The sequence below is a fragment of the Xyrauchen texanus genome, chromosome 3 (genome assembly GCF_025860055.1).
Source record: "Xyrauchen texanus isolate HMW12.3.18 chromosome 3, RBS_HiC_50CHRs, whole genome shotgun sequence".
In the NCBI taxonomy this organism is placed as follows: Eukaryota; Metazoa; Chordata; class Actinopteri; order Cypriniformes; family Catostomidae; genus Xyrauchen; species Xyrauchen texanus.
The window spans coordinates 22,616,113-22,631,077 of record NC_068278.1 but is presented as its reverse complement, the minus strand read 5'-3'; the positions used below and the strand labels follow the sequence as shown (position 1 = coordinate 22,631,077).

Sequence of the window (14,965 nt, the reverse complement as noted above, 5' to 3'; positions counted from 1 at the left end):
TTTTCTGATTAACATTCATCAAATAAATGGCATCTTAAACCTCACTCAAGCCTGCGTGTCTCCCCGATAGAAATCCTTTTATGATATGTAATAATTTTTACTTGCTCTGACAAATTAACTTGCTTACATTGAAGCACAAAAGATGCAGTTGGAACATTTTCAAATCATTCTGGGATAGATCATCAGGTTTTGCAAACATTTGTGAAGTTCATGCCATCTCAAGCAGATGTTCTCATGTTAGTTTATACATTTTAAATAATTTACATTTGTACTCAAATTGTTATTCTAAAATTATAATATGTTATTTAAAATATGCATTAAATTAGTAAAATGCTAAATCAAAACATTTTGATGGGGCAGTGGTGGCTCAGTGGTTGAGTTCAGGTTACTGACCAGAAGGTCGGGTTCAGCCCCAGCACCACCAAATCCAGTTGGGCCTGAATAAGTGCACGTAAGTGCTTTGGATAAGCGCTGCCAAATGCATAAATGTAATGTAAATTTAACTCTGTAATGTGACAATACAAGCTTTTGACTGATCTTTGACCTGCTCTGTAAGCAAATGACATGACTGAGAACTGCAGGGGCAAAGTTGCAAACTGACAAAGCAATTTTTCCAAATTACTGTTAACTGCACCTACACTGACCAGAGAAATGATTCAATCCCTGCCCTAACATGCTCTAAAACACATTGCATTTTTTGACCTCCTTGAGGTGATCTAAACTCATCTACACTGATCACAATACACATTTTAGATCTTTCAGGGAGAACATAGTTTGAAGTAAAAACCCACTCAACGAAGATGTTCTTCATATGTTGACTGAGTCTTTTTCCCCACATTTTTTCTCTCTCAGCAGTCCCAAAGCTCTGCGAGGAAACCGAGTAACCCAGATCGGGCATAAGAGGAGAGAGAGACTGGCCCAGACACTATCTCAAATCTCATGCTGCAAAATATTTTGCTATTATTCCCCATCCCCCAACTCAGTTTTCCAAAGTGATGTCACAGTTCAGTTTCATCTGATTGTTGAAAGCATTGCTGTGTTGTTGACATAATTAAATGGGAATCATTAAACTGTCATTATTGCAGTTAGGGTTTGTCTAAACACGAATACACAAATGAGTGGGTGATGCAAGTATCTCTTTCTTCCTCTCCCTACTCTTTAACGCTTCCTTTTTGACACTCTCCCTCTATTTCTTTCCCTCACTTCCCTTAATGCAGGACACAAACAAAATCAGTTACAATTTCTCAACTGCAACCTCAGTGCATACATTAAGTATTTTATATGTAAGCAATATCACACAAGTGCTGTTGTACTGAATGTAGGATGTAGGATTAATAAAATGTTCTCATATATGCCCAGATGTTCAACAACACTTCTAGCTTTGGCCATTGGGGGACAGTAGTTCCCATCTTCCTGGTGTAAGGTACCTGTAAACCCCTTTTGGCATCTTCAACTAGGAGCAGACGGACCAGGCGGCCACAGGCCCAGTCTCTCATTACAGCCCCAGCATGCCGAGTCATACCCACCCCCATGTTTGTAGTGGTGAGAAGAACCACAAGGGGCTGGCACAAGTTACTCCAGTACCGGCTCAGCCCAACCTCATCAAAGCATGCACTCCTAATTTGTCTCAGAAAGCAACCAATTAAGATGCGTTAAGGGACAGGGGAAGGGAGGGAGAGAGGGAAGGGTAGACGGGGCAAACCAGTGAAAAGATAGCATTTGATTAAAGAGTCAGCGCAGCTGCAGTAAATCAAAACGGCCCGGACTTTCAAAGAAAAACCTCAATCATGGACGGGAGGTTTAGAGTGTGGAGCTAGTATGATCTGATAAAGAGCACTGCTGGCTAATCCTTGATGAGAGAAACAACAACAACAAAACCTAGAAGAAAAGTGCAAGTAAATGTTACATTTTTAATTTTTGTATTGAATGGTGGAAGGCATTTACTGGTAGTGTGCTAAAGCATCAAAACATTTCATATTGAAACAGGAAGTTTGGACAGGACATCCTTTTTATTTTTAAGGATGCTCCGATACCAATACTGGAGACAGGCTACTCCATGGCTCATACAGGGCAGTGGTGGCTCAGTGGTTAAGGCTCTGAGTTACTGACCAGAAGGTCAGGGGTTCAAGCCCCAACACCACCAAGACACCACTGTTGGGCCCTTGAGCAAGGCCCTTGAACCTATCTGTTCCAGGGGCGCTGTATCATGACTGACTCTGCACTCTGACCCCAGCTTAGCTGGGATATGTGAAAAATAAATAATTTCACCATGTATATGCAGAAATGTATGTAAAATGTGTGACAATTGATCAATTTATATTTTATATTTTTATATACAAGGAAAAACCTGTCATGAGCATCGAGCTCTCTGTTTGATGCAGATGACAGCGAACAGAGTGCAAATCCTTTGTAGTGCGAGGCACATACAGAGTACATACTTAATTTATTAAATAGCAGACTTTTGCAGTTTAATAATCACTTTGAGTCACATAGTGACAGGCTTTTTCGGACTGAAAAGCTACTGTCATCACACAGAAACACTTCAAAATATATGTAAAAATAAAAAATTGTAAGAAATATATCACTAATGTAAAGTAATGTAATATTCACTATACTACTACTACTACAACTACTACTACTACTACTACTACTAGTCAATGGTAATTGTATTTTAATCATGTAATTAATTCATTAATTAATCTGTGATTCTCTGTTATGCAGCACTTTATTTGACAAAACATAAACCCAAAACTGTATTTTGGATTGTGCTGTAGGGTTCTGTATATAAGCACTTCTTTTGATAAAAAAAATAATACATTATTTTGAAAATTAATAGTTATATTTTAATTTGATTAAAGTTTTAATTCATTCATTTAAACACCATTTTGATGATAAAATTTAAATAATCTGTTGATATGGAGTTCAGAAAATAATCAAACAAAAAAACAGGTTTTGGACTTGGTATCAGACTTTGGTATCGGCGAATATCAGACAGAAAGTATCGGTACTCTTACTCGTTCTCCAAAAAATTGTATTTGTACATCCCTCCTTAAATAAATAAAAATAGCCAGTAGGCATTAATGACGTCACAGCCATGAGCCATGATCTACGATCTACTACTTGGTATTTAGTTGCAGGTTAGGGGGAGGAAAATTCTCATTCTAGAGAGCATTTGATGGGGACAAAAAACAAGTGCTTGATGAGGCATGAATATTTTTGGTCTGCTTCCCTGAAAGAGAAATACTATTTCAAATATTTTAATTATTCACATTTCTGTGAAAAGGTTAAATTCGGTTTAGTAGTACACTTGTGTATACTGTAGATGGCCTCCAAGCATCCACACATGGACTAAAAGCCCCAAAACTCTTATTTTGATTTCATAGGATTTTTAAGCTCACACACCTGATGACTGAACGTGACTTCATAAACAACCCGTTCTCACTCCAAAGGCGTCAAATACTGCCGCTTGCACAAGAAACCAGCACGTCAATCTACAGAAGCCAAATGCACCCTCTAGCGGCTGTATCCGACGCATGCAGAGGGCAGTCTATAAGGGAGGTTTCACTGGCAATTTTAGGATAGTATTGCGTGTTTTTAACCGCAATATGTTTTATTATACTTATTAATATGTTAGTGTGGGTATATTACACGATCATGTCGATTATTTAGATCCCCTAACCCAACCCAATTCCTGAACCTAACCAATTATCAGCGATAATTGGTTGGGTTTAGGGGTGGGGTTGGGTAAATGTAATATCAATAATTTTAATTTACTATGCACCCATCCCCACCATTATGCCTAAACCTAAACAATTCTTAACAATATTAAAGACATAACAAGCAGATAAAAGTAGTCACAATCATTTATTTAAAATAAAAGTGATACAAAAGCACTATTATAATTCCAAACCATACGATAGCATTGTGCGAGAAACAGAGTGAAACTGAAGGTTTTAATCGCTGAAAATCTCCCCCCTCCATGAAGACAGTGCCATCCAATATCGGTAATTGGTAATAAAAGATACATCCAAACTTGAGCTCATCATAATTGGATGCAAGACATGTGAGAACCAATGCTGTTTGACGTTGCGCTGACACCTTCTCCTGGTGGCGATTTTGGAATATGTTACTAGAACGAGTCGAGAGCTGTGTACGGCAGACACCAGGAGACCATGAAAAAACGTACACCCACGCCGTCCTGTGAGCTATTTTTAGTTGACACTCAACACAACTGTGCCTAACACAGCTATCTTAAAATAATCAATAAAGGTAAGTTTCCTTTTAAAGGGATTTTTTAACTATATTTTTTCTAAAACATATTTCATCCTCAAAGTGACATATGCATCACAGGCATTTTAAATGTCCTGCCATGCACCGCTGCAATTCATCTCAGTCTCTCCCTTGTGTAAGCAACAAAATTGTACCTTTTTTTTTATTCACCTTTCAAATCCTCCAAAACGTCTTTTTTACATGAGTATCCATGTGTAACGTGATGTGAGTGCATGTTTTAATTTATTTATTTTTATAAGCTTTACCTAGTTGTTTAGTGGCGAGCCAGGGTTGCATGCATTTGCATAACTTCCTTTACTGTGTGTTTCTTGTGTCTTGCAGCTGTGACGGGCCTGTTTTTATGTGATCAGACAACAGTGACAGCGAAAGTTTTCCGATATGCTAGTCAAACAAAACAAAAAAAGAAAAAGAAAAAAATTCTCTACTTACCGCAAGACTAAAACTAATTTGAGATGCATTTCATGTTATTTTTTCAGGCATTTATATAAAAAACAATCACTCTAATTGCTGTTATTCTGACAGTAATTGTTCACTCTCACTAAATAATGACAGTTTCTTGATTTGAGCTGATAATGATGGAAAGGAAAACAAGGAAAAGCCAGTGCTTACAGCAAGCTCTGTATTAACCAGGTCAGCATGTGTGTTTTCGATCATGATCCAGAGGCTTATCTATACCATCACATTTTTAGGAGGGGGGGTTGGGAAAGTGCAGGCTGCAGAACGTTGCGATTGGGAGTGAAGATTTTTCTCAAGGCTCCAGCCACTCTGCAGCACAGGGACTTGCCCAGCGTTCTCCCTCGGCTCCCGATCCAGCTGCAGTGTTCACATAACCCCAGCTGTCCCCCTCAGTTTATGATAGCATAACTTGTCTCTCCCTTTCCTCCCTCCCCCCTTCCCTTGCGTTTGCACCCTTGGACTTTTCCACTCCCGTCTGCACTGCTGGGCACATTTCGCTCCTTTCTCTCCACATACGTTGTTTTTCTTTATCCACATTGTAGATTTTTTTCTGATTTTTTCTCTCTCCACCCATGAGAAAAGTCCTATGGCTGTTTGACCCTGAGATGGGATGAGAATGCCCACCCCTCCTCCACCAGTCCTCCCCTTTCTCATTCTGGCGCCGACAATAGTGACTCTCCTACTCTCTTTTCTCCACTATCCTCCTATCCTATCCTCCACTCTCATTGGGTGTGCTCCCAGCTCCGGCATTAGGCAGACATTTTTGCTGAGCATTATTCCAAATAAACAACTCATTACACATGTAATTAACCAAGGGGGCTAGCCAAGCATCGGAAGCTAATCCACACTAGTATTCCCAGTCCCTCTCCATTCAGATTCCGCTGGAGGGAAGCTCTGAGAAAAGTGGACTGTGTTCAGGAGACGGAAGAGAGGGAGGGGAAGTGAAAAAGGATTATATATACATATATATATCCCTATCCCTTATTCTCTTTCTCTCATTTTCTCTGTCATTCTCCATGGATTGTGCTCGGCTCTTCCTTGTTTTCTCGATCCTCTTAGAAGTGGGTCATCGACGGCTGCCTAGCAGCATTTTGAAGAACATGAAAAAAAGGTCTGCACTCTCCTTGGCGAAAAGAGTTGTACACTTTTTTGAGTGACCTCCTTATCCAATTAACCTGTCATAAACACATTAAAACAACACATCCAATTCAGGGATAGAGGGATAAAGGCTAACTACTGCTTTATTAACACAAGAGGACAACAGTTTCTTCACCTGTGCACAGAAGCTTGGCAAGGGCAGTTCCTCTTTCTCGCTGAAGATGATAAATCTAATAAGATTAGACATTCTCTATTAACAGGCCTACAGTGCACAGTGCTTTTAATCTGACCAGGGAAACAATAACCAAAGGATAAAAGCTAGCAGCAACCATCCTGATATAATGAAATTATGTCCATTGTCTGTCTAACACTCTGGTGGGACCCACACATGCAGTGCTGTTGAAAGAGATAATCACATTATAATTGGATAGAAACATATTTTAGAGATCTGTTTCCTTGTTATGCTGTGGTTTATACTGCAAATGTAACTCTGTGTCCTGTACAGGCACAATATGACAATGCTGCAAAGCTACAAGTGACAAAAGCAATCTCTTTCATGTTAATTCAGACTGATCGCACTGTGAATTTGGCAACAGTAGGTCAAAAGTTTTGTTGCTAAAATTGGTCTGTGCTTACCAAAATTAAAATCACTGTTCCCCAGTGGACTAAGCTGGAAGTGTTGTTCAATATACATATTGGCATGTGTGAGCTCCAATTTCCAGGAGAAATGTCCATAGAGTTGCGCAAGAAGCTGGTTTCCATGGGACCATAAGCTGTCATTAATTGCACTAGAGGGAAATGTGTTGAATTGATGCAAAAATGTCTGATGGGGATGGAACTTGTCAGTAATTCAGCTGAATGGGGTTGATTTCAGGGTATGTGAACTTTCAGAAGCAATATACACATTTCTTGTGTGATCTTGTTGGTTAATTCTTGTTTTTCGTGTGCAGTAACAGCAAACATTTTGTCAGTCTCTTGGTTTCTATTCATGCGGCATTGTGATAGGTAGCCTCGCCCCTACTAAAAACTAATTGGACCAAAATCCACACCTCATGTATATTAAACATCAAACACAGAAAGAAGACTGTTGTTGAAACATCAGATATTGTATGACCTCAAGTTCCACAAGAAAAACAATGAAAAGTATGCCGTCTGGAGATTCCTCATGAAAGTCATGCAAATAAAAGACATATGTTCCTATTTTTACGGTCTTTAGCTGTAAAATGCGTTGTGAGTGAGCGCGCAAATTAGGGATGGGTATTTATACAGATTTCCAGATTCGATATCGATTCAAAACGGTATATTTGAGCTATAATGTCCCTTTTGCTTATGAAAGAAAATATCTTCCAGCACATATTGTTAATTATACAGGGGAGCTCCAAACTAGGTACATTACGGAAATTAATTTGACTAACTATTAGACCTGTCGCGATTATTAAATTATCGCTTAATCGTGGTTATTTTAAGGGAATATAAAAATGGCATGGACACCATGCCATTTGTGTGTCATTCACACCCAGCAGAGGCTCGTGTCAAACCCCCGCAAAATATATAAACAAATATAAGCAAATATAAACATTGATAGTGAAAGCAAAGCCCTCCAGCTTCACTTTAAATGATCGTGTAATGGCAAACATTCCAGGTCATAGCGGGTTCATAGATGCAGTGTTAATGACATGCAGTGACACAGAGGAGGAGATGCACGCTTACTGTGATCAAATGATGAAACAAATTCTCAAAGTTTTTGCTTCATGAGAAATAAGAGCTCATGGGTTTAATGAAAGAGCATGTCAAAGTGAAGAAATAAGGACAGAACTATTTTAATATTGCATAATATTAAATAGTATAATATAATATTAAATAATATTATATAATATTAAATATATATATTTGATATATTATTTTATGACATTTTTATTTGTATTTTGTTTTGATCCAAAACAACTAAATGCAATTTGTAAATGTAATGTAAATGTACAATTTACCAAAAAGAGAGACATATTTTTAATATTTTTATATTGAATTTGATTTGTATATTGATTGTAATTGATTGATGTCATTCATATGTTTTTAAAGCCTTAAAATGAAATAATAAATCCCCATATTTATTTTATTTATATATTTGAGTTAAATATGTAAAAATTACTTCTTAAGATTTATGAAGCACACACACACTTTGAGAAATATGACATATGGAAGTGAAAAGATCTAAAAAAAAACAATAAATCATCATAGCCCTAAAACAGACAATAAATAATCACAATTGATATTTTATTAGCTTTTCATAATTTTGGTCACCTTTGGCTTTTTAAAAATAAACAAATAAGATATTATAGATAATATATTATTTTTGTTACATGTTTATTGTTTATTTGAATAAGTTTTACTATTAACACATATTTACATTGATTTGATGAACATGTATTTAAACCGTACCGTCTCTTTAACAAACACAGTATTTCTGTAAAGAGTGTCTGTAGATAAACACATGTTAACAAGGGACTCAAATGGCTTCATCTTATCTGTGCCATGTATGATTAGAATTAAATGCTTATGTTTATTATTTATTTATTTATTTAGATCAACAGCTGACTGCAAAGAACAGAAAGGGTATTAAAAGATACATTATTAAATTACATATTACGTTGGTAACGTGGATCTCGTCTTTGGACACACATAGAACAAATTTTACTCTTAACATGAAGTGAAAGGATCTCGCTGTTGAATATTCCAACACTATACCACACAATTGCTGGTGAGTGAAATGTAATAATTTACCAGCCAGCTGCCAAATACATACATTTTAGTCACATAGCGTGAAATTTGGTTGCTAATGCCTCTCATTGTATCAACGGGTTGCACCAGAATTTTGTTGAGCGTAAAGTAAAACATTGATTTTGGGATTTAAGAAGCGATATCAAGGTTGTTAAAATTAAGATCACGATGCATCGGAAAATCTAAATTTTTACCACCTCAGCGCAAATACAGAGATACCTCCAGAAAATTTGAATTTGTTGTGTAGCACAACATTTTTGTTTTCAGTGTGGATTTCAAAATTTCTTGTCACTGGAATCTTGTCGCATCACAAGTAATTCGGCACTTCTCTAGGAAGCCTCAGAAAAGGACATCTTTAAAAGCACAACTGTAACTGTAGACTATTTGTCTCTTTGGTTTTAAAGTTGTTCTAGTCTAACCAAGGTGGTGGATCGTTCTTTCCAGTTTACAGGTGCTAACTAGAGTCCACAGGTCCACACAACCCCTCTAGAGAGACACTAGCAGGAAACTGGAGCGAGCTAGCAGCAATGTTTGCTGAGTCAAACTTAATTATGCCACATCATTAATTCAAAATCTGAACAGTGTTAGCAACAGTACTAGACACATCGCAATGTGTTAAGCGAACAGCTCTTTATGCTGATTAATTGAATAAAAAATAGATACTTCCTAAAGAAAAAACAGTTTGTCAATTGAACTTAAATACTTATTTCATAAGTAAAGCACCTTAACATTTTCACTCTACACACCCTTAAACTAAAACTTGAAATATCTTTACCTAGTGTTGTTACATATATGTGTTACTTCTATAGGAGATGGGGGAACTTCACTGTTCACAAACAGCTTAAGTTTGTAATGAGGAAATATAATTAGCACTTCACTTCTAAAAATATTCCATGATGTGGACATCGCCCTATTAGATTACACTCCATGCCTACGCAGTATTTTGTCTCTCTTCTCTTCACACACTACCTTCTCTTTGCCAAGTGTGAAGGCCATAAACCAGTTTTAAAGCTCATTCTTAAAGCACTCAAGCCTAATGTACAGTGCTGTGACCGAATAAAAAGTAATTGTGCTTTTTTACCATTTAATACGTTTACCAATGCCTGTTAAAACAGCCTAGATCAAAGGCTGTATAGAGAGAGAAACAGAGCAAGGACTATGACATGGATATTAGGTGGTGGGGGGACAGAGTCTCGGCAGGTAGCTCCCTTTGCTTCCTCTTCTATTTATATAACCCGTGAGCCACTCTGATCCAAAAATAAGACAGTGACCAATTTTAACATGAACAATACTGTAGGCTCAAAATCGTAGCCCCTGGCATATATATGCGCAGCACACACACACACACACACACACACACACACACACACACACACACACACACACACACACACACACACACACACACACACACACAGGCAAACAAACACAGGCAAAAAAGTCAATCTCATGGCTGAGCTATTTCTGTTGGAACAGTACCGTTTAGGAAGTGTGGGCCACGGGCCAGCAAGCATCTTAATGACACGCCTGCATCACGCGGTCTCTTGTCACAGGAGCTCCCGCCATTGTTAGGGTTGAGCGCAAGCACGCGCACACACACACACACAAGGTTATTTGTTTTTCCAGAGGGGCTGTAACACAGCAGCTGCAGGTGAAAGAGCCACCTCCGCACTTCACTATACAAAGAAGACCGGACAACACCCTCCCTCCACAGTTCACCCTGCAATGCCCAGCAAACCTTGAAATTTCAAATGAAGTGCTTATTAGTTATGCATATAACTCTGTGTCACACATTTCCTCTCTCTTTTTCTTTCTTTCTCTCTTTCATTCTCTTCTTTTCCAGACGAAGCTTCTGTAATCAAATTAATGACATCATTGTCTGTACTTCAGAGAAACTACAGGAATGAAAGTTAACACATTGTCCCATGGAAAAGAGGGGGGAAAAACATTGAGAGAGTGAGAAAAAAAAAGAAAAGAGATATCTCATAAGTCATTAGCCTGATCTTTTTCCATTGTCCAATATAAGACAAAGCAAAAAATGGACAAAGAAACGGAAAGACCCAGACATCACATACACTTGGAGAAAAAAAATGTTAACCTAATAAAATTGTTTCATGAGGTAACATCTAAATGAACTAGCTTGATTCAACTTAAAATATATACATATATACATTTTATATATATATATATATATATATATATATATATATATATATATATATTATTTAACATTACAGAATCAACCAGAATACATTAGCTTACACCAACAACACTAATTGTAAAGGTTAGATCAGGTATACAAATAGCAGGTTACCACTTTTCATAGTGAAGACATTAAACATTTACTTGTGACTAAAGATTGGGTAATTCACACGAAATACTTAAAGACAGTTGACATGTCCTGTGGTGTGACATGCTATAGTCCATCTAAAAATATTTGAAATATAAATTGAAAGAATTTTTCTACTTCTACTAAACATTAATTTGTTCCACTGAATTTAAATCTAGAACTAGTGCAGGCAAAAAGTGATTAAAGTTTAAAAGATTGATATTGATAAAAAGATAAAAAGTCAGTTGACACATTTGAAAGGGGAAAAAGAAATGCTCGGAAATAAAAAAATCTGAACGATACTCTCATTAGTCTAAACCTGTACAATAATTGTGCTCGGCATTGATTTGAGAATAAAACTGATTGAAGACAGAGCAGACAGCCAATTGCTGAAACTGGCTAATCTGATTGGTTGTTTTGGAGGTGGATGACATACTGTTGAAGGCCCTGTGCAAACGCCACCACAAACATAAAGGCATTAAGTGTCACAATGCCAAGCACAGAGACACATCTCCTCTTCCATTTCACTACTTTTCTTTTTCTTTCTCTGCCTCGAATGTAGAGTGTCCAGCACGGTGCACATTTTTCGGAGCTTCAGCCTCCGATGCTGACAGGCCATTGTTGAGAAAGGCGCAGATGACTGCAGAAAGACACATGTGTGTAGCTTGGCAGGACACCGCTCGTGAAAGCTGCTTTTGCGAGCGCCAGAGCTGTGCTGAGGAGCTGTCTTTGCAAGCCTGGCTGAATGAAATACCTCATCCTCACACTAATGAAAATAACTCTTATTTCCCCCACTCGTTTTATGTTGAAATGCTTTTGAAACACGTCTGTCAATTGTCTCGCAATGGAGATGTTTGGCCTGTGTTTACTACTAAATGCACAAAAAAGTGTATAAAAAAATCTTCGGAACATGTCAAGAGTGCCTCTGTCTTCAAAGTCCATTGTAAGTGCAGGAATTGCTAAAAATATATGCCTTGCCACACGGCACTGTGCTTCGAGCAGCTCCTGCGACAGAGACGTCAGGGTTATGAATGTTATGTGAAGCTGGGGCACAGAGGCCCTTCTGTTCCCCCTCTCACCGGAGAACCTTACAGAATGACTGGGCTATGCTGCCCTACTGACAAAGATAAATTACATTTGCTGGAAAATATTTCAGCATTTTTTCCTCTCCCCTCCCTTCTCGACTCGTCTCCCATTTTTTTTTTGGGGGGGTGGGGGGTTCAGCGTTTTTTTGGCCCACGTCCACCACTGTGCCATGGGTCCCTCTGCCACAAAGTGAGATGCACACACTGTGCCACTCTTTATCACTGAACAACTCTCCGTCTACAGTGTCTAAGCACAGACTCTGCACATTAAAGAAAAGTGATATGCCACCAAGACTGCTGAAATCGCTTGGCTGATTGGGAGTAAAACTTGACCTGATGTGTTTTTATGGTTTATTTGGGTAACAGACAGCATGAAGTCTATGAACTTTGCCTTTTTTAGACTACATATTTTTACTAAGGCCAACTCTCACCGAACTGCAAAAAAAAAAAAAAAAAAGAGAGAGAGAGAGAGAATATAAAAACTGTGTTTATATGAACATGACAAGATAAAATGTGTTACGCCCATGAAGGGATGAACCCTTTTCTAAATAGATGACTGTTTCTCATACTTTTCAACTGTTCTGTAGACTCTTATCTTGCTTAAAACTCTTTATACTTCCCTTCGAAGATACTGACCCAAATGGAGGTGTTTGGATGTCTATTGGAGTTTAAGGGAAGGAAGGCCAGAAGTCTCTTTGCTAGACCACCCAGAGCAGAGAGTGTCTATGGTGAAGAGGAGAGTTTATGAGAAACAGGAGTCACCTTTACCCATCTGATCTTTTCTGAACAGCACCTCTTTTATGTTCACAGTGTGATATGTTGCACACTGACATGTCTGTCATCACAGACTCCTTTATTGACTTTCTCAGCATTCTATCATCTGCTCATGCACTAACACACACTAAAATAGAGTTTTTCTCATATCATGCAAATGCACAAACATACACAACTCTTCAAACTATTTCCGGCCACATACAGGCTGACTTTTTCTGCATACATAATAATTACACACCGCTCTGCATATACCACGTAAGCCCACATCAGATCTTTAGAACAGAGAACAAATGCTGTAAAATTCAATTTTATGCAGAAATATTCTAAAATATGTTTTACAATACAATTAAACATCAAAGGCAGAACTATTCCTCTGTGATCATGCAGCACTCTGGTGAATTAACTCCATACACTACCTTCCACTTTACAGAGAGAAAGAAACTTGCCAAGCGTCACTGCTAATTACGAAATAGAGACAGAAGCAAAGTTAAATTCATTATGCAGAACTCAGCACAGACTAATATGAGCTGGGTACATTCATAATACCAGATATTATAACCTCTTTGAGGGTAAAAAAATATACTGATCTGAAGCTGGTTTATTTGCTTTATTAAACACATTTTTAACCTAGTAAATGAAGCCGAGAGCGTATGGAAAAACTGAAATGAGAAAATGTTTGACTTCATTAACTCAAAATTAACACACTGCTGTGTAATAAAATGGGCTGATATAACCTCTTTTTTATTATTATTCCTCAAGAGTTGCAATGAAAATGAAGACTTTTTTCTCTCACTGTGAGCACTCAAAACTTAGTAGAATACTTTTGGTTGATACACTTACTGTATAATTTATAATGACTTATTTTAGTCAAATAAATTACAAGATTAATGTCAACTATTTACTAAGAATTTTAAAATATGAATTGCTATGAGATATTCTATACAATGCCTCACAGCACACTACAAAATACACTGCTTTCTTAAACTGTGGGCACAGAAACAATAACTCATATATCGACACATTTTGCCAATATGCCATCTGCAACTAATAATAACAAATATTTTTGTTTAAGAGGATCAACTCTGCAAACCATGTACAAACATTTAAAGCCATTATTAAGTACGCCAATTTTTTCCACTTCGGAGTGGCATACAAAGTCTGCCTGTCAATGCCCCTGAAAATCGGCTCAAGTACCTCAGCGAATCAGAGTGACACATGGAGAGCTGATCCCTCTTTAAGAGAAGTGTAAGGCCATGTTGTCACTGTTGGTTTTGTGAATCGACAGAAGCCCAATCCCCGGTGATTTCCTAGAGACGACAGGTCTGAGGAGGACCGCTCGTCTTTGTGTGTGCATATGTGCAGGTCTATGAGAGGACTCTCTGAGTGTAATCATGAAAGTCCACATGCAAGTGTGTGTTCATTTTCCTCTTGTGCAGATTAACTAAACACTAAATCCCATGACAGCAACAGGTGAGACACACACAAACACAAAATACATACAGTACGCACACATACAGGAGCTTCATTGATTGTGTTTGCCTGTTCCGACACTATAGTCTGAAAGAGAGTGCACTTGAGGTTGAAGTGACAAAAATACAATATGGACAGAGAAATGCTATGTGCATTTGAAATTTTGAAGTGCTACTTAAATATTAACAAGAGAACTTGTAACCTGTCATATTCGTTCACAGTTCAATACAGGAATTCAACAGAAAAATCTTTGTTGAGATAAAAAAAAAAAGTGCCAAAAAGCTTTTCGCCTCTAAATTAAACAATCACTTTCATTCATTATATCTGGGTCTGTCTTCCCCTTTACTTGTAGAACTATGCCAATTCTCATATTTTTGCAACTACTGGCTTAATAAGTCACATCAAAATGTAATTAGGTTTTGACAGCTCCTTCCACAAACTCTTGAAAAACTCTTGAAAAACAAAAATGGTAGCTGACACTAATTCACACAGTATAACTCAGTATCAGAAGCTTAATTTATTACAAGTGCTACATTAATCTATATAAAATGTATTTGTCTTGAAGTACTCTTTATTAGATTTAAAATCAACCTCACAATTCTACCTCTATAGTTTCAATGGCATTTAATTGGCAATACAATTAAATAAAATAAAATACAACTAACACATAACTGCTATGTCCTGTGAA

General features: G+C 37.5%; 1 protein-coding gene across 6 annotated transcripts in view; it reads right to left on the bottom strand.

Moving 5' to 3' along the window:
• Positions 1 to 14,965, bottom strand: part of mef2cb (myocyte enhancer factor 2cb) — an 83,882-nt gene that overhangs the window by 57,477 nt on the left and 11,440 nt on the right. The gene's annotated exons all lie outside the window — the stretch shown is intronic.